Genomic DNA, 20312 nt, shown 5'->3' on the forward strand with positions numbered 1-20312 from the left:
AACAAACAGTCTCCAATTCTTTTTGCCACTGTAGGCATCCATATAATCCCATCTGACCAAGGAGATACAAGTAAGAGTCACTAAGGAGGGCTTCCAGAAAAGCTCAGTAAAAGGGGCAGCCTTGGTTAGTGAATACTTCATTATCCATCACTCCTATGTTTTTTCCAGACTGGAATGTAGATACGGTAAAGGAGTAGCCATTTGGTGACCACTGGATGACAAGCATGTGGGAAAAAAGCCATAGGATAAAGATAGGATCCTGGATTCCTAAAGATATCATGGAGTCATCATAGCAACCTTGGCTACCAAAAAAAAAAAAAAAAAGTAAAAAGTAAAAAAATTAACCTCCCAGTTTGTCTAAGCAATGGATTAATTGAGCTTTTTGTTACTTGCCACTGAACACAATCATAAAAAAATACATGTGGGATGAGATGGGGGATAACATAGGAGAGGTAAGAGCCCAGTCATGAAAGGACTTGGGAGACCTTGGGCAAGTCACTGAACCAGTTCATCCCGTTTCCTCAGTCATAAAGAGAGGAGATTCACCTACAGAGGATAGCTATCAACAGGGGCTGCCCTGCAGCCATCCTTGCAGAACTCCAGCTGGAGGTTCTGGCTCCGTTGCAGGACACGGAAGTTTCCACGGGAAGTGCCATCCCACCCAACCCCACCTCCCTCGGTTTCACACTGCATGGTGTATTCCAAGGACTGCGCTGGCATTTCAGTTTGAACACTAAGTGGTGACTCAGAACGAACAGAAGTGTGGACAACTGTTTACTAAGAAGGCAGCCTTTGGTGTGACAAATTAGAGTGGGCTGCTGGATTGTGCAGTACTCATGAGCTAGGCAGCTTGGAAATAGCACATACCATCGCGCTGGGCAATTGATTCATTTCTTGTCCTGTCTTGCCAAGCAAGGCATCACATGCCAACCCAGTCTAACCCATAGTCCAAACAGGCCAGGGAAAGTGTTTGTTCTTCTGGACAGCATCCCATATACCCTGGGATGTTCCTCCAGCATCCCTTGTATCTTTTATCATGCAGGAATATACCACTTTCTTGAGATTATTCATACTTTTAGTTTACTTAACCTCTCTGAGTCAAGAGACTGCAGTCTGTAAAGAGCATCATAAAGTTTTAGAGCTAGCAAATGAGCTTCTGCATCTTCAGTCTTGATACTATTTCTCCTAGAATGTTTAAAACCAAACAAATATATTGATATCTATAGTATAAGAGTTATTGGAGACACAGATGATGAAGACGTCATTCCTGTTTAAAATAGACAAACTCATAAAAACACAGAGTGGAACAGTGGTTTCCAGGGGCTGGGGGAAGGGGAAATGGGGAGATGTTGGTCAAGGGTACAAAGTTTCAGTTATGCAAGATGAATAAATCCAGGAGATCTAGTGTACGTCATGGTGACTAGAGGTAACCACACTGTGTTGTATACTTGGGATTGGTTAAAATGTGTATCGTAAGTGTTCTCACAGCAAAAAAGGTAATCATGTGAGGCTTGATCGTGAATATACCAAAGTATGCCTATATCCAAACATTAAGTCACACACTTCAACTACATAAAATTTTAATTGTCAATTATACCCCAATAAAACAAAAAATAAAATTTAAACATAATAAAATAGAGCAAAACCTAAAAAAAACATAGATGTGATGGCTGGCCTTGAACTTAGCATAGCCATACAGCCTAAGTGTATGCTCTAGGCTAGGAGGCCAGCAAAGCCACTTGGCAGATGAATCCAATTTCAAATTCCAACTCCAGCACTGACAACAGAGGCAAGCCTGATTGATCCCCTTTTCCTGTCCCAGCTTCTGTTTCCTTGTTCCACAAATGGGGATAAGAGGGCCTTCCTCCCATGGAGGATATGATCATTAAAGATAATGTATGCATGCAACAGCTGCAGTGTGCAGGGCTGGAGGGAAGTTGCTCCACAAATGAGGGCCATTCCTATTATTGTTAAGTGGAAAACTTAAAGAATTGGAAGCAATTACAAAAGAGGCATCAAATGTAGCAGTGCAAGAGAAGTGCTGAATTCATGCATTAATGTGCCGGGGACTTCTGTGCCTACACATTGTTCCCATGGTTCTCACTACCAACCTGTGAGGAATATCCCCCTTTGCAGATGAGAAAATTGAGGGTGGAGATAATTTAAGTAGTTTGGAAACATCTGGTAAGAGTCAGAGTCAGGATTTGGTTCTGTGTGCTTTCCATGCTATAAGAACTTCATGCCAGGTGACTGAGGGCTTCAGTTCCGAAGAAATCAGGGAGCTGAGGTGGGCTGCAAAGGCTTAGGAGGAGTAAGCCCATCATTCAGCCCACCAGTCACCGCCTAGCATGTACCCACTATTTGCAAAGCATTATTCTGAGCAAGACAGACAAGATTCCTGTTTCCATTATAGGGTTTGTGGGGAAGGATTGGAAGAGCTGTGAGGGAGAGGAAGAGGAGAGGAAGAGGAGGATTGGAAGAGCTGAGGGAGAGGAAGAGGAGAAAGGACCTTTCTTCAGGATAGAGTGTGTACCTAGACCCTTCAGTGAACCTGGCTATCCCTCCACACCTGACGAAAACATCACCTCTTCTGCCTCCAGTGTTGCTGGGGACCACTTCCCATTTGCTGTTCCACCACTCCTTGCTTTGTGTGTTCTGATTTCTTGACTCCTATATTGCACCTTGCCTCCAAGGCATTGTCTTCCCCCCAACTCCACGATGGTTGTCTCACCTGGCTCTGCTATGCCCCTCCAGGCTATAGTCTCCTAAGTACTGCATCTGAAGTAAGAGGCCTTCAAATAGTGTGTTCCCCACAACCCCTGTAGGAATCACCCTAGCTGAGCTGGGCCCTGCTCACCTACCATCTCTCAGGGGAAAAGCAAGAGACAAAGAAAATGCCAGAAGGACTTGCTGAGGATGACAGAACCCACATGCTAGAGACTGACTTAGATTTACCTATTGATTTATACACACACACACACACACACACACATGCACACAGTCACACATGCACACACATGCACATGCACACGTGGAAATCAATTACCAAATAACGTGTTTGCAGGTGTGTATGTGTTAGATAAAACTTCGTTCCCCTGTTAGAATGGGAGCTCCAAGGGCAGAGATATTTGTCTGTTTTGTCTTCCAGAAGAGAAGCCTACCACAAGGTGCACCTCCTACAAGGACGTGGTGAGTGAGTGAATCTGTGCCCCCCATGCAGACACACTTCGTAGGAAGGGCTGTGCAGCTGGGATGCGCTTCAATGAACCTGCCTGGGCCAGAAGGGAGCCTTGCAGGCTGGGTGCCAGGCTGATGCCCTAGTTCTGTGAGACAGTGGGAAAGCTCTTCAGATAAAGGGGCAGGATTTCAATGTTACAGGAAAACATCCAGGAGAGAAAGAAGCAAAAGGTGGGAGTTGGGCTGAGAACTGCTTTGGGGAAGAATCATGGGAAAAGAAGCCCATGTGAAGGTCCTGCAGGAAAGCGGTTAGGAGGAGAAGAAATACATCTAAGAGATTTTATGAGACAGATTCCGAGTATTGTGTGATATAAACGTCCTCATGCCACTGACTATTTGAATTCATTATGTTCAGTCTCTGTGAATGTGATTGCTGTCAGGTACCAAGGGATTATCGGTTGGGTTTGTAGCTTAGTTGGTTTCTCAACTGGATTCTGAAAGACACCAGCTGCTGGTCTATTACATAACCCAGAAATGGCTTCGCTCCCTAAGATGAATGTCCTATCTCATTTTGGCTGGCTAGCCTGCCTTCCTCTTTACAATAATTGGAGAGTCATACCGTCTTCTTTTGGCAGAGAGTCCTTCCTGAGAAGATTCCAATGGGAACCTAGATCCCCCAACATATGACACCATAACTCTTCCAGCTTAACACCCTGAAATGTATATGCTCCTGTAGCAGGAGCCTAGGGGAGTTATCATAACTATTCTAAGCCCAATAAGGAGGCCTTCAGCACCTACGTCAAAGAGTATGTGAAGATCCACCAGGGTCCCCTGGCCCATTTCTGTGAACCCTGGGACAGAGTACCAAGCAGTTACTAAATAGACACAGTTATAGTTATAAAGTTAGGTTTGAGTAACAGAGGAGGAAATGGTGAATAGGTAACTTCAACCACAAGTTCTGTTGTTCTTGGCTTTTAAATTTTAAATGTTGGCTTTTATTTTTCCTGCGAGCATGGGATGTTGTGGTCTGAGAGGCTGTTGAATGGGGTCCCAGACTGCAATTTCCTGAGTCTAGACCCCAAGCCAGCCATGCTTAGCTGCCATGGGGGTCCTGCTCAGAACCCATGTTCTAGGCTCTTCAACATTATATAATTCTGCAGGAAAGAGAAAGAAACCCAGTGGGAATGGGGAGCCACTTGGCTTTCCAAATGTAGCTAAATAACGTTCTATGGTGGAAAGATTGGCGTGACTTCCACAGAAAGACAACAAAGGAGATATCTGAACTTACGCTTCCTGTGTTCAGACCTGTGAAATCCCCCCTCCTTTTTTTTTTCCTTCTTAAAGTCATTTAAACGGGCTTTATTTTCCAACTAGGCAGTCTGGCCTCCTCTGTTATTGGGTTAGACTATTGCATCACCAGGACTCTGAACAGCCAGGGCACGAGGTTTGCTTTCACCTTGCAGAGTCTTACTGATGTGCTGACAGCTAGTGGAGATGCTCTGCATGTATGGGGAGCCCAGAGCATCAATTCATGGTGAACCCAGATAGTGGGTTAGTCTTCATTCCTGAGCTGCTGGTGTTTCTTTGCCTTGCAGCCGACTGAAAGCCTCAGGTTCATTGTCCATACTAGTTGATGCCTTTCAGCTGAAGTGCATCTAAACCCCAGGGACTCTGTGTGCGAGGGGCATCTACAAAACTCCTCCCAAGCTGACCTAACTGCTAGGGGAAACTGTGACTCGTTCAGCTGGTTTGTGATGATTCTACCTGAGGAAGTCAATTAGACCAACTTTTCCCTGCTATTGGGAAACGCCTCCTGCTTCTGGGTCCCCTAGGTCCATCCTTTTTCTTCCCTTCCGCTTAATTTAGGCAACATTTTCCATGTCTAAGGACTTGAGAACCACAATTCACTACAACAATACTGACTGAATCATTACTAGACAACCACTGTCTTGGGTAGACAGCACTTCCAAAGAACTCAGGGAACTCTGACAACACGAACAGCTCACATGCAACGGGTGCTTCCTCTATGCCAGGTCTAAATGTTCTCTTTGGGCCATCTTGTTAAATTGTCATGATTTAACTCACACAAGCCATGTCAGTTCAGTTATTGCCTGAGACTAAGAAAGGTTAGGTAGCTTGCCCGCAGCAGTCACATAGCTGGAAACTGGAACTCCAGCACTAGGGCTCCTCTTATGATAGCTCCTGCACTCCTGCTCCCGTTTCTGAGAGGTGAGCTCCTGCCACCGTGAAGTCCTTTTTACAGCTAAGGCAGCTCAAGGTAAATGCCCAAAAAGATGGAGTCGAAACTAGAGTCCATGATAGTGGTTACCAGCCTTGGAGGCTCATTAGAATCACCTGGCGAGTTAAAAACACAACAAAAAACAATGCCCAGGCTGCATCCTTAACAAATGTGATTTAATTGATTTGGGGAGAGACCCCAACATTGATGTTTTTAGAGATGTTTCCAGGGGATTCTAAAAAATGCTGCCAGGCTTGAGAACCTCTGACAGGTCTACCAATTCTCAGTCTAAAACTCAACCAACCAAAATGTTTCACCTGTTTCATATGCCTGCCAGTCCAGTTGAGCTGGGAAGCGCCTGGAGGTGGGCAATTAGGTTACCCCCACAGGCCCCCATGAGAGCTGAGGATATTTGCTCAGTTTGCTCATTTGTAAAATTGGGAGAATGAGATGATGCAGAGCTACTGATTGCATCTCGGATGTAGAATGTCTAACCTAGCACAGAATCAGTACCCAGTGAATGAGTGTGGGGATGAAGACAGTAGCTGTGGTCTTAGGGGCAGTAGTTTTATGAACCTAGTCCAGATTTCACAGCTCAAGGACAGCACTTGGTTAGCCACAGGCACTTGAAACAAGCCCTAACTCTTTTGTCAACACTAACTCCTTCAAGTCAGTCCTGAACATACACACACTCACACTGACATATGTTTGCAGGAAGTGGCCCCATTAGCAGCATTCTCTGTGGATAAGTCCTGATGACAGATAAGTGAGGCATCCTGGGGTTATCAGTGCAAATCATGGCAGTTTGTACTGTCGATCTGAGTGTGCAGAAGCCCAGGCAGGACCTCCCAAAACAGAGGAAACGCAGAGAGGAATCTCTTACTACTCGCTTGCCTAATCATTTCCACTTAACACACAGTGAAAGCAGAACTTTGTGACATACTTGCCCTGTCTGGGCAAAGGTTCTGCTTTTTCTGGAAGATCTTGGAAAAAAAAAAAAAAACCAAAACTTGTCCTGGAGGGAGGGAGCTCAGCTCATCTGTTCCATGAGCTTCCAAGTTCACTTTCCTTACCTGTGTGCCCCACGCTGTGCTGGGGACCAAACCCTGAGCACAAGTTAGAGATGTCACGGCCCTGGAGTCAGCAGTGGGCCTGGAGAGAAACAGAGGAGCACAGACAAGCTCCGCTCCAGCTGCTAGGACTCTTTTGCTGGGCCACCTGAAAGGGCTCTCCATTCTGTCAGTGAGCACCCTGTGTCAGGAACCTCACAGCAATGTCCATATTCAGTAGTATGCACCAGTGTGGCCACCTGGCTATCCAACCACTGAGATGGGGGCACCTGGATGGCTCGGTTGGTTAAGCGTCTGTCTTTTTTCAGCTCAGGTCGTGATCTAAGGGTTCTGGAATTGAGCTTGGCCTTGGGTTCCCTGCTCTGAGGGGTGTCTGCTTGTCCCTCTCCCTCTGCCCCTCCCTCCTCCTCCCTAACTTGTGTGCCCTCTCTCACGCTCTCTCTCTCTCAAATAAATAAATAAAATCTTTAAATACAAGAAACTACTGAGATGCTTCTGAATCAGTGGGCAAACTGTCGCTGCCCTACCACTCCACTAACCCTCCCACTATCACCTTGAAAATGCAGCATTGAAAGGATTAACTGTTGGCACATAAGAGGTCTCAGGACAGTGTTTTGGCAGCACCCTTGCCTCCCGAATGGTTAGTGCCTGTGGTGAGCAAGCTGACCAACATCCCAAAATTTGCCCCTGCCTCTTGGCAAATGCTGCTCTAGAAGTTCTATACAGAGAGGTCTCAGGGGCAATAATCTACTTGCAAGGCAGAGATTAGAAACCTGTCTTGAAGCTGCATATGCAGAGGTTCAGTGTTTTACTTCAACACTTGTGTCTATTTGGGATAGCTTAGGGGAGCCAGTGGCTATTTTAAGGGGTTAAAGTCCTTCCCCCCACAAACCGCTTCCTGGTAATGCTTCCACTCTAAACTTAAAATTTTAGGACTTCTGTATTTCCCGAAAGTCCCTCTCATAAAGAAAAAGAAAAATCGGGATGCCTGGGTGGCTCAGTGGTTGAGCGTCTGCCTTTGGCTCAGGGTATGATCCTAGGGTCCTGGGATCGAGTCCTGCATCGGGCTCCCCACAGGGAGCCTGCTTCTTCCTCTGCCTAGTCTCTGTCTCTCTCTCTGTGTCTCTCATGAATAAATGAATGAAATCTAGGGAAGAGGAGGAGAAAATAATCAACTCAATCTATGGAAATCCAAACAAATGCATTTTTTAAAACGCTATCTAGAAAGATTGATAACAGTGAGCCTCTACGTGTGAGCCTTGCCCTGATCCCGAGACCTCTCAGGAGCACACTCACTGGCAAACTGGGACACGGTCCCCATAGCTGCCACTCGAGAGGCAGCTCTGATGGTTGCTACCAAGAGATTCCTGTGTTCTGCCCAGACAGCGGTGTCGCCCAGAGCGGTGCCCAAGAAACGAGTGTCTAATGATGGACAGTGTGGCCACAGGCCTGAGCCGTGGTCTTTACCCCGCTTTTGCATCTCCCACTCCCACTGTGGCTCCTGGCTTCTTGCTGGGTCTGACCAGTGGGAGGTATTGAAAGGTGACTGGAGAGGGGGAGTGAGGAGAAAGCCAGGATATTTCTCCTCCTTCCTCTCTGCCTCAGGGAGCATCCCAGGCCTCGGTCTCTAACCTTGGTGGTACCAGTTCTCACAGGACGAGGCTTGTGCCAGGAGCGTGACATCTGGCCTCCTGCAACTCTGCTTTCTCCTCTTTTCCTTCCAGCAGGGATGGTCGGCTCTCTGCTGTTGGCAATCTCGTGTTGTCTCGATGGCCTGTTGGCTTTCCCACATCCCCATTACCTGTGCAACCAATTCCTCGCATGAACTTTCCTCTGTTTCCCTCCGTGCTGTGTCTTTTTTCCCAATTGGACTCTCATTGATACCCTGAGTGGCTGTGCTCCTTAGAACATTCCTTCCCTCCCTGGGCTTCAGTTTCCTTGTTTGTAAATGAGTCTGGAGGAAGAATTTGCCAAACTTTATTTAGCTTTGTGGCATCTATGGATGTGGGGCCCTGCACGCTGGGAACCTATGAGGATTGAAATGCCTTTCACACTTCAGGGTGGTCTGGGACAAGTACTTCATTTTGTTTTTCCCAAGGCAGTTTTCATTCTGAGCTGCAGTTTCAAATCCTTACTTTGGAAACAGACAGGGTATAAATAACAAGGAATATATTTTAACTATGCCATTTAATAAGCAATATATTCATTGTTTCTTCCATACCCACTTCATAATTTGACATTCCCTTATCTTGTCCTTAACTAAGCACTGGAGTCTGAATGGTTTCCCTCTAGTCTGAACACTGTGCCATTTGGTGGTACGGCTTGTGTTTGTGGTTATACTCTCAATTCCGTTTGCTTTTTTTTTTTCTTTTTTAGAGTTTTGGCCATATAAATCACCATCTTCCTGGATTGAGAGATTCTCATCATTTAGCTTCTCTTTAGAAGATCTGCATAGATTGTGGTTTGGCTAGAGAGTGGTTCTGTTGGTTTCCCAACCTCCCTCCGCAGGCACTCGGTGGTACACAGCCCCTCACCTCCCCACCACACCCTACCCCACCCTACCCATTCCCATGGCAGAAGTTCTCAGGGTCTGGCATGAAGCAGCCCCTGTGGTCCCTGCCGGGCCCTCTTGAGCAATCCTCATGGCAAGGCCCACGAACTTCCTCAGCTGCCCCCTGAGCTGGTGGGGAGGCAAGACCCAGGCAACTGCAGAGCTGGAAGCACGTGTTGCTCAGAGCCAGATCCATGTCAGGCGTGATTCAGCAGGCAGTGACGTGTTGACTTCCTAGAACTGTACTCTGAGAGGAAGGACAGGGACGGCCACACACGTGGCTTCGTAGATACAGCCCAAGGGTTTTGGAATCAGACATGGCTCCATCGCATACTCGCTGTGAGAACTTCTGTAATAATAGTAGTCCATGTCTGTTAAGCTCGATGTGTTCCATGCAAAGTTTTTCTGCCTGTATTATCTTGTTTAATCCCTAAAATCATATGGGATAGATTTTATGGACGAGGAAACAGGATGAGAGCAATTAAGCAACTTGATCAATGCTGGATAACTAAGAAGTGCTGAAGCCAGGATGTACCTGGGGTCTATCCACTTTCCTAGGTTCTTTGCCACTTTGCAAGGGCATTACATTTTCCAGGTGTCAGCTACCTTTTTACCTTGTGTTTCACATCAGGATTTTAGCACTTACCTTACAGCATTTCATCTCTCGCTCTTGCTCTCCCACTAACGTTGGTTGAGCTTCTATCTTATTTATATCCTGAGTTACATCTGGATAACAGTAGGATTCACTAGCCAAAAAACCAAAGTAATTTCAAATAATTCAATAAGGATGCAAAATTTACCTGCTGAGTGGAAGGTATTTGAGGAGTTTCTCTTAGGTGTCACATGAGCCTAAATTCAAGTGGGTCCTCAGAATGCACTCAAAGAATTCGAAACACTGCAACAAAGCAATCTTGAGAAAGAAGGACAAAGCTATGTGTACTAGTCCCAGATTTCAAAATATATTACAAAGCCACCAGAATCAAAACAGGAAGGTATTGGCACAAAAATAGATCAATTGGACAGAAATAAATCCACACTTATATGATCAATTAATCTATGACAAAGGAGGCAAGAATATACAATGGAGAAAAGACAGTCTCGTCAATAAATGGTATTGGGAACACTGGACAGCCACATGCAGAAGAATGAAACTAGACCACATTCTTATACCATGCACAATAAACTCAAAATGGATTAAAGACCTAAATTCATGATCCAAAACCATAAAATTCCTAGAAAAACATAGGCAGTATCTCTTTGACATTGGACTTACCAACATTTTTCTAGATATGTCTCCCAAGGCAAGGGAAACAAAAATAAGAATAAACTATTGAGACAACACTAAAATAAAAAGCTTTTTTGTGGAAAAAAAAAAGTGAAGGAAACCACCAACAAAACAAAAAGGCAACCTACAGAATGGGAGAAGATATTTGCAAGTGATACACCCAATAAGGGGTTAATATCCAAACTGTATACAACTGAATTGAATTTATACAACTCAACACTAAAAAATAAAATAAAATAAAAAATAAACAAAAAAAACCTCACAAATAATCCAGTTTAAAATAGGCAGAGGACCTGAATAGACCTTTTTCCAAAGAAGACATACAGATAACCAAAAGACATGTGAAAATATGCCCAATAGCACTAATCATCAGGGAAATGCAAATCAAAACCATAGTGACATGTTGCCTTATACCTGTCAGAGTGGCTAGAATCAAAAACACAGGAAACAAATGTTAGCAAGGACGTGGAGAAAAAGAACCCCCCCGTTTACTATAGATGGAAATGCAAGCTGGTGCAGCCACTGTGGAAAGGGTATGGTGGTTACTTTAAAAATTAAAAATAGGAACGCCTGGGTGGCTCAATGGTTGAGCGTCTGCCTTTGGCTCAAGGCGTGATCCCGGGGTCCTAGGATTGAGTCCCACATTGGGCTCCCTGTAGGGAGCCTGCTTCTCTCTCTGCCTGTGTCTCTGCCTCTCTCTATGTGTCTCTCATGAATAAATAAATAAAATCTTTAAAAAATTAAATATAGAACGGCCCTATGATCCAATAATCTCACTACCGAGTATTTACCTAAAGAAAACAAAAACACTCATTTGAAAAGATATATACACCTCTATGTTTATTGCAGCTTCAATTACAGTAGGCAACATATGGAAGCAGTCCAAATGTCCATCAATAGATGAATGGATAAAGATGTCACACACACACACACACACACACACATACGACCAATGAAATCTTGCCACCGGCGACAACAAGGATGGACCTAGAGGGTATTATACGAAGTAAAATAGGTCAGACAAAAAAAGTCAAATACCATATGATTTCACTTATATGTGCAATCTAAAAAACAAAACAAACAGAAACCAGGCTCTTAAATACGAAGAATGAACTATGGTTGCCAGAAGGGAGGTATGGAGGAGATGACCAAAATAAAAGGGATTAAGAGCTACAAACTTCCAGTTATAAAATAAGTAAGTCATGGAGATAAAAAATACAGCATTAGGAATATAGTCAATAATATTGCAATAACGCCGTATGGTGACAGATGACGACTACGCTTGTGGTGAGCACTGAATAATGTATAGAATTGTTGAATCAATATGTTATACCCCTGTAACTCATATAACATTGTATGTTATATATGCTTCCAGAAAAAAAGGAAGAGGACAGCCCAGGTGGCTCAGCAGTTTAGCGCCGCCTTCAGCCCAGGACGTGGTCCTGGAGACCCGGGATTGAGTCCCATGTCGGGCTCCCTGCATGGAGCCTGCTTGTCCCTCTGCCCCCCACCCCCTCTCTCTGTCTCTCATGAATAAATAAAATCTTTTTAAAAAAAGAAAAAAGAATTCCTAACACTGTGACACAGTGGAAGCCCACACCCCATTTGCACATGTGGACATGGGAGCAGCTGCAGGAAGGGGTCTGATATAAGCAGAGAGGAATTTGCAGGGCACAAGTAGAACCATCAGATCTTCTCTGTCTTTTTCCATCCGAAGCTGTGATGGAGAACTAGCTCAGATCAGGCCCTGAGGCAGCGAGCTGGAACCAGGAAATTATCTGGAGGCAGCTGGAACCAGGTAGGGTAGCAAGACAGCAACCCATCTCCATTTGAGAATCTAACATTCCAGGTCTTGATATTCCCGGAGGACACTGAAGGGTCTCTGAAAAGAGTGGGCAGGGAGGATGCTCAGAGTGCATGTAGCACTATTTGCAGGGCTACCCCTTGACTCACATTCTCTGGACGATAGGAATGCGCTATCCTCCACCCCTGGTTGCCACCCCTGGTGGGAGGAACCCTCTAGATAGGAAAAGCCAAACTCATTTATGGGACATAAAAGCCATCAAGGGAAAAGATAACTTGAATGAAGGAATTTGAAGAAGCAGGTCATGTGAGGTGGATCCATAGGTGCTGGGAGATGAGCCTGACAATGACTAGAGCAGGAGCCAGTAGAACATTTCTGTACTCGACTCTCTAGGCTTTGCTGCCTTACCAGATAACTGGGTGATTGTTCCATAGGAGGATAGGGGGTTGTCTGGTTGCCTTCAGGATAGTTGCATCCTGACTGGAGGTCACAGATCTGGACCATGGATTGTACATCCTTCCAGAGCCCATGACGGAGAAAAGCATATTAAAAACTCCTCGTCTCTGATCTCTGGAGGTAGAATGCCTAAAAGGAAAAGAGCAATCAATTCACAGCTTTGGATGCAGATTCAATTATATACTAATCCGTGGTAATTTTACATTGATTTTACAGTGGACAGCATCCATCATCTGGCTTCCTTGAGCACTGTCTCAACACCGTCTGTCTTTGCTTTACATACAACTCCCAGCAAACAGGAACTGGAGACGGAAGTAGCAAAATAGCAACAACAACAACTTAATTGGCCCCCAGAGAGAGTAGAAGTCAGGGAAGACGGCAGGTATGTCAGGTGGACCAGAACATGCTGGGCTACTATTTTCTACCCATCTGCAAAGTAAGCCGTCTTTCCCCAGCAGAGAATGGGGAGCCTGGGGAGATAGGCGGGGAGGAGATACAAATGGGGAGATAATAAAAGAGAGGATGGAGAGAGGCGTTATTTAGGGGAAATATTTCCAGAATAGTAAATGTGCCTATATTTGAACCAATTTCCCCCAAAACCTCCCTCTCTGGGGGGACTTCTTGGAGTCTCTGGGGTCACTACTCCCTTCTCTAAAGGCTCAGAGCCTTCCCTCTCTGTAGTCTGTTCTCCACTGCATTGCAATGATTGTTTCAGCATCTGTCCTCACCTTTAGATTCTGGACTTTCTGAGTGCAGACACATGGCTGCCCCGTGCTGGTACTGCCCGTGTGCACGGCTGTGCCTGACACAAATAAGGGTCACAGCGGCATGGCCGAGTGTGCTCTGGCTGCATGTAGGACCCTCTGAGTGCAAGGGACCCCGTGCAGAGCAGGGAGGGCCATCTCTCCTAGCAAAGTGAATATTCTCACCCAGTTAGATCTTGGATTTTCCCCCAAAGTTCTTACCTTTGTGACTTTAACTCCTATATGAATGCAAGCTACAGTTGCTCTACATCATTGCTACGTTTTCAGGATCAGTGAAAAGGTATTAGCAAGTTTGCTCAGAGCATGAACATGGTTTTCATCCTCATACTAAGCAGAAACACAAAAGCAGACCTCCATCCTGTGTACCTGCCCACACCTGCAGAAAACCCCAAAATGAAACCAGTTGATGAGTTCAAATGGTGAGATCACAGCTGTAGTTTTTTTTAGGACAAATTGCCTTTATAGTGTTTATTGTATTTGTGCAAAGATGAATAAATATGCAAACAAAGAAGTGTAAAATAGATGTATCAGCAGGGAAGGGAAAACAAAGATCATGCTTCTCTGTCCAAACTTCTGTTACTGGAATAGCAAGGATTGCTTTTTTTCCAGCTGCACAGAAATGAACAGATTATTTAGAATAGCACAGCACCCGGCTGTGGTGAGAAGTTCGAAGAGAAAGCATCTGAAATTCGTGTTGCGCCTCCCTTTGGGGTTGTGAACTAGGGTTTATTCTTGCCCTTCTAGTGGTTGATTGCACTGGTTAACTCACTATCAGAGAAAGGGCAAAAATTTTTCTATCCATTTCTGGCTGATGACATGCCCATTAGTCATCTCCTCTCTACTCAGAAACAGTGAATGTGTTATGTTGCACAACGGCCTCTGGGAACTTGCACAGAGCATCAATTTAATGCTGGCTAGCCTGGTTCGGGGTGTGAATCTTACTGAAAATCAGACGAACTCCATGGAAATCCTGTGGTTGCTAAGAGATGTAGTATCTTTAAACGCCAGTTACCGTTTCGCCTCAAAATAGCTCAAAAACCATCTATTGTTTGGCTTTAGAAGTTTCTCGATGTGCTATACTTAAAAATGACTGGATTAAAATCTTGATTTTACCATTTTCTAGCTGGGTGAACTTAGCTAAGCTACTTCTCTCCAAGCCTCATTGTCCCTTCTCTGTCCACAGGTGTTGCTGATAGAGAACAATTTCATAAACTACAAAACACTCCACCTGTGTAAGTGCGAACAATTGAGTTTTAAAAAAGATTTATTTACTTATTTATTTATTTTAGAGAGAGTGTGCACGGGCATGAGTGGGTAGGGGGGAGGGTGGACAGAGGGAGAGAGAGACTTTCAAGCAGACTCCCTGCTGAGCATGGAGCCCGATTCAGGGGCTCATGACCCTGAGATCCTGACCTGAGCTGAAATCAAGAGTCAGACACTTAACTGACTGAGCCACCCAGGCACCCCTAAGTTTGAACAACTTAATCCACATTAGCTATGGGAATATACATGAGAAAGATTGAAAACGAAAAAGACATCAAAATGTAAATGTTTACCATAGAAGTCTCTGTGGCTCATGGCTTGATTATTGTTTTCACCATGTTTGAGGTAGATGTTAGAAACTATGGGATGTGAACAAGAGGTGATCTGATGCCTCAAATTGATGTTTAGATTTTAAAAAGGAACTTGGGAATGATTCTGCAACAATTCTTCACCTTATGGAATAATTAACAATGTTTACTGTCATGATTATTGTGTAATATTATATATTATAATTAACATCATTAAGGAGCCAAGTATCCTAGTTCATTTTAAGTGTGATTTAGTTCACAAAATGTTCGGACACCTGGGTGGCTCAGTGGTTGAGCATCTCCCTCTGGCTCAGATGGTGATCCTGGAATCCTGGGATTGAGTCCCACATCAGGGTCCCCACAGGGAGCCTGCTTCTCCCTCTGCCTATGTCTCGCTTCTGTGTGTGTGTGTCTCTCATGAATAAATAAATAAACTATTTCAAAAAAAAACAACCCAAAAACAAAAAACCACAATTCCTTTAAAAAAATAATTCACAAAATGCCTTGAGCCCAATTTGCAAAGACACAGTATTGCAGCACACCAGGTACTTGCCAAGCTTTCCAGTGGACAATGGCAAATGAGACTTTAAACATCAGATAAGAAGTAATCTCATTTGCCCCCTCCGTGGTCTGTAAATGGATACCCCTAGCATGTATATGCTGACATTGGCAGTGGACCCCAGCTATGGTATATGTAATTCTATGCTCTGAGCAAATAGAAAAATCTCTTCCTTTTATCCTTTCCTCACTTAGCCCTTTCTGGACTCATCCCTGGGCTGTGTCCCTCACACCTATATTGGAGACCCTCTGGTGGTCTTGGAGGGGTGCTCAGCCTCTGCCCTGGTGTCTTTGTCTTGGTCCCAACTGGATGTGGTAATGACACACTCCTTGAGTCCATGCTTTAGAGAATCCTTCTTTGCTTAACATGTCTGAGAGCCCCCGACTTTACATAACTAAACAGCAAGCTGCTTGGAATCCAGCTGTTCTTTTGACTTCAACAACCACCCTGACAGTGACAGTGGCCAACTATTCATCCTGGGATCCTGGACAAGGTTACCCATTTGGGAACTTGATTTTCCCATCTGTAAATGGGGATAATAACATCTATCACATATTTTTTTCTTATTAGGAAGATAGATGTTTTCTTATAATGGGGTTAGCAAAGCTAAGCAAGTAAGCCACCAAATAACTTATGAGTGTCATTGGTGCTATTGTTACCATTGCTGTCATTATCACCGTGAAGTACAAGAACTATTAGCAAGTGCGTATCCATTGGGTCTTGGTACAAGGACTATACCAGAGGACTTTGTGGCTTGAGACTTTATGTAAACCTACACACAAATGTGTATGAGGCCCCCAAGAGCAAAGGGATAGTCAACTATATTTATGCAGAAACCCGAAGTGAGATAACTAAAAATTAATTTCTTTTTGACATTGGAATACCCTACATTTTGTGTGTGTATGTGCATGCATGTGTGTGTGTGTGTGTGTGTGTGTGTGTGTATGCACGCATAAGCATGCACACAGATTTACCTCCAAACCATTTCTAGCTTGGATTCCCATAAAAGCAAAGTGAGATCTGATTCCCTAACATATATCAACAAATTTAAACTTGGGAATGAGAGGGGTTCAACATCGCTGAGGGACAGAGAAGAAAATGTTATTGCACGTGGTTTACATGCTTAGATTTAGTCCACATGTAAAGAGTCAAGGCAGCTTGAAAGAGAAAGAAGAAGATTGACTCACGATGCTCATAAATAAACAAACAAACCCCCAAAAAGGAATTTAACTGAACAAGAGATCAGGAGTTTTCTCATGGCTTGATGAGAGAACCAAGAATGTTTGCCTGGAGAGAAGACGTGAAAAGCTCTGGTCTCTTTTTTCTGAACTTTGAGGGCCATCATGTACAGGAAAGCATTTGTTCTGTTTTTTTTTGTTTTTTTTTTTTTTTCTTACTGGATAAGCAGGGACAATGAATGAGAGTAAAAGAGATCTAACTGGACTCAGTGGAAGGAAGAACTTCTTAACCATGTCTGTGGCCCTCAAAATGGAATGGATTGCCTCTGGGCCCGTTTCTGAAAGGCTCAAGCAGGAGCTGGGTGCCCAGGTCTCAGGGATGTTATAAATGATTGAAGGGATGGAAGATTGGTTACAATGACATCTCTGATCCTCTTTAAGATTAAATAAAATTCTACCTAGATAGAGAATTTCTATGCTTTGTTTTCCTGAACATTAAAATAGATACAGTATAATCTAATGATCCCATCAAATGGGTTGCTTATTAAAATGTGCAAGAAATGGAATTTGCAACTATTCTATATAAATAGATATTATCTTTGAATATTGAAAATACATAATATACAGCAAACTAAACTATTTCAACTTTCCAAAATAGCTTTGTAGGCTCTATGTAGAAGGATCTCTAAAAATATCTCTCAATTCTTTAAAGCTTTTTTTAAAAAAAATAATATAGACCATTTCAAAGACATGGCAGGATTAACCCACTGTGAGATATGTCAACCAAATCTTTCAGAAATCCTGATTCATGATAATGCATCATTAGTAATTATGCTCATTTAAAAATCCCATTCAAGAGGGCACCAGGGTGGCTCAGTCAGTTAAGTGTCTGACTCTTGGTTTCAGCTCAGGTCATGATCTCAGTGTCATGGGATCAAGTCCTGGGTCAGGCTCTGCGCTCAACAGGAGTCTAGGGAGGCTACTAAAGATTCTTTCTCTTTCCCTCTCCCTCTCCCCCTCCCCTGCTTGCTCACCCCCCTTTCTCTTTCTCTCTCTGCCTCTAACAATAAATAAATAAATCTTTTTTTTAATCCCATTTAAGGATCTATATGCCATATATGATTCTAACAGCTCCCTATGAGGTAGATATTTTTAGTAATCCCATTTTACAGAGGAGGAAACTGAGGTTCACAGAGATCAGGAAACTCATTCAAGGCCACCCAGCTAAATGTGGAGCTGCCTGACTCCCTGGCCCCAGCTTTTTCCACTATGTCACACTTCTTGGCCACTTCCTGTCTTGCCTGAACAAATGCGGTTCAGGTCAAATGTCCAAGCAAGGATGACGTGCCCCTGTCACACCTCCCAATTAAACCCTATAATTTTGAAGTCTGAGTTGGAAATCCTTTGGCTCTGTGTTCTTGTCTGGCCTGCCCAGAAAAGTGTTTATTTTTGCTATATGCCTCTCTCAGAATGGCTAGGTGTTTTTGATGGCCATTCATACGTGGACCATGTTGAACTGGAGGGGTAGAGTCATTACTTCACCTCATGACTGAGACTGCCCCTTTGCGTTCTGCTCCCAATTTGGGGTCTGTTTCAAGGAGGGGGTTAAGGCTATTAGTAGGTCCATGGAGGCTATAAATAGAGCCCTCAGCTTCAGCCAACTCACTGTGTTTATGTTTTTAGGTTGCACTGCAACCGTTGTTGGTAATTATAGACGCGTGGGTGAAGATGGGTACTGATGAATAGTTCCTCCTCTTAGTTTCCTCTTTGCACAAGCCCCACACCGGGGGTGTCTGAACTCACAACCCTATCATAAGGTCCCTCATGTCTAGTCACTGCTGTGTTTCCTGGACAACTCAAGTAGCCAGAGAGATTGAAAGATTTCAAGATAATCCACATCACCATTCTCATTTCAACCTGTGTAGTCAATGCCTTCTTTAAGAGAAATAATGGGCCAGCAAGAGACAGTTGTTTCTCTTTCTGCTGGCAGATGGTATAAGCAAGATTTCTCCCTTTGTGGTGACAAAGCATTTTCCAAATAAATGCAGATAAATGTGTTATGACGATTCATGGGTCCAACAGAAATGATGATCCACAAGGGAACTTGGTGAATTGTAGTACACGTGTCCAGGAAATTTTTGTATTCTGTAATATAAGCTCTTTTGGTCCCCCAAGGGGACATGCAATCCCTTAACCCATGAAGTGGGGAAGTCACTTTTCCCATATTTTCTCCTGGTTCTCTGGTGTGCCAAGGGAAAGGCTTAGGCATAGCTCAAGGATACTCCCAGAGCTGACTATGTGGCCACTTGAATATTGAGGCACATTGGATTCTAATTAGTGGTAGGGTTCTAACTGGTAGTACATGAAGCCAAGAGGAATATACCTACATGGTGTCCAAAGAGCAGGTTCTGAGGTCAGACAAGCATGTGACAGGTCATGAGGTAGAAGGTAAGCAGTGAAGGAAGCCAGTCATGAAGAACCACATATCGTGTGCTTCCATGTATATAAAATATCTGGCATAGGCAAATATATAGAGACAGAGAGACGATGGTCTGGGGCTGAGGGGCACAGGAAATTGGAGAGTGATGGCCAAGGTGTGGAGGATTTCTTTCTGGAATGGTGAAAGTTTCTAAAATGGATAGTGGTGATGGATATATGACTGTGGATATGCTGGAAGTCGTAGAAGTGGCTTTAATTGGGTGAACTGTGTGATGTGAGAATTATATCTCAATGGAGCTATTAAAAGTAAAGGTAAGAAGTGATACATTTGGGCAGTTGAGCTGTGAAAAACCAGAGAAGTTGGATGTGCCACAGTGAGATGGAGAATAATAACAGGAGGAGGTAGGTGGTCTGCTGGCACCTGGGGAGGGAAGCAAGCTGCTTCAGGCGGAGGGTTTATGCAGGTCCAGCTACAGCTCATGTGCTTTTGAAAAGGGCAGGGATGGCTATTCCCCTCATGTAGAAGACCTCTGCAGATCACAACAGGATTACTCTACTCTACTTCTCCCATTCTAGGAAAATGAATCTGTCTGAAGATTGAATCTGGTCAGCTTGGTGGATCTCACTCCTGTGATAGGATTATACCTGTGGATAAATTAACTTCATTCAGTGGAGCCTAATTAGAAATATAGTTTGTGCATCATGAACCTTGGGGGTTAACTGCTAACGCAGAGCATTACTTTTGTTTTTATCTGATCAGGACCTCCCTCAAAGAGTTTCAGGCTGGCCAATAATTAGAGTAAGAAGTGGTTTTATTTACCTTTGAGGGAAAACCAAAATCACACCAGGATTTGAGCAAATCTGTTACTGCCCTGCCCTTTTGTACTCTATCAGCACATTCACTGGTATAATTCAAGTTATCTGTTTATCTGTCTGTGTCCCTATTGGTATGGAAGCTCCTTAGGGCACATCACCAGGTCTCTCATTCTGTCTCTTCTTCCCTTGGACTAGTCCCAGCACCTAATGTATCTTAATAAATGTGAACTGAGCCCCTTCATATCAAAAAGGCCATGCAGTGGCCACCTGGAAAGTCTGATGAAAGAAATTTGATGCCATGCCCTCTCGATCATTCAAAAGGATCATGGAATGGCAGGTCATTCTTAGCATCCACAGGCCTAGCACAAGGCTGAGCACAGAGTAGACCCTACTTAAAATTTTG

General features: G+C 44.0%; 1 long non-coding RNA gene across 1 annotated transcript in view; it reads left to right on the top strand.

The window, feature by feature from the left end:
- The first annotated feature begins 14528 nt into the window (after positions 1–14528).
- LOC144311809 (uncharacterized) overlaps positions 14529–20312 on the top strand; it is a 120595-nt gene continuing 114811 nt past the window's right edge. The window contains exon 1 of the long non-coding RNA XR_013377322.1: positions 14529–14578. This is a non-coding gene — a long non-coding RNA (uncharacterized LOC144311809). The remainder of the gene's footprint in view (positions 14579–20312) is intronic.

The sequence above is a fragment of the Canis aureus genome, chromosome 4, assembly GCF_053574225.1.
Source record: "Canis aureus isolate CA01 chromosome 4, VMU_Caureus_v.1.0, whole genome shotgun sequence".
Classification (NCBI taxonomy): domain Eukaryota; kingdom Metazoa; phylum Chordata; class Mammalia; order Carnivora; family Canidae; genus Canis; species Canis aureus.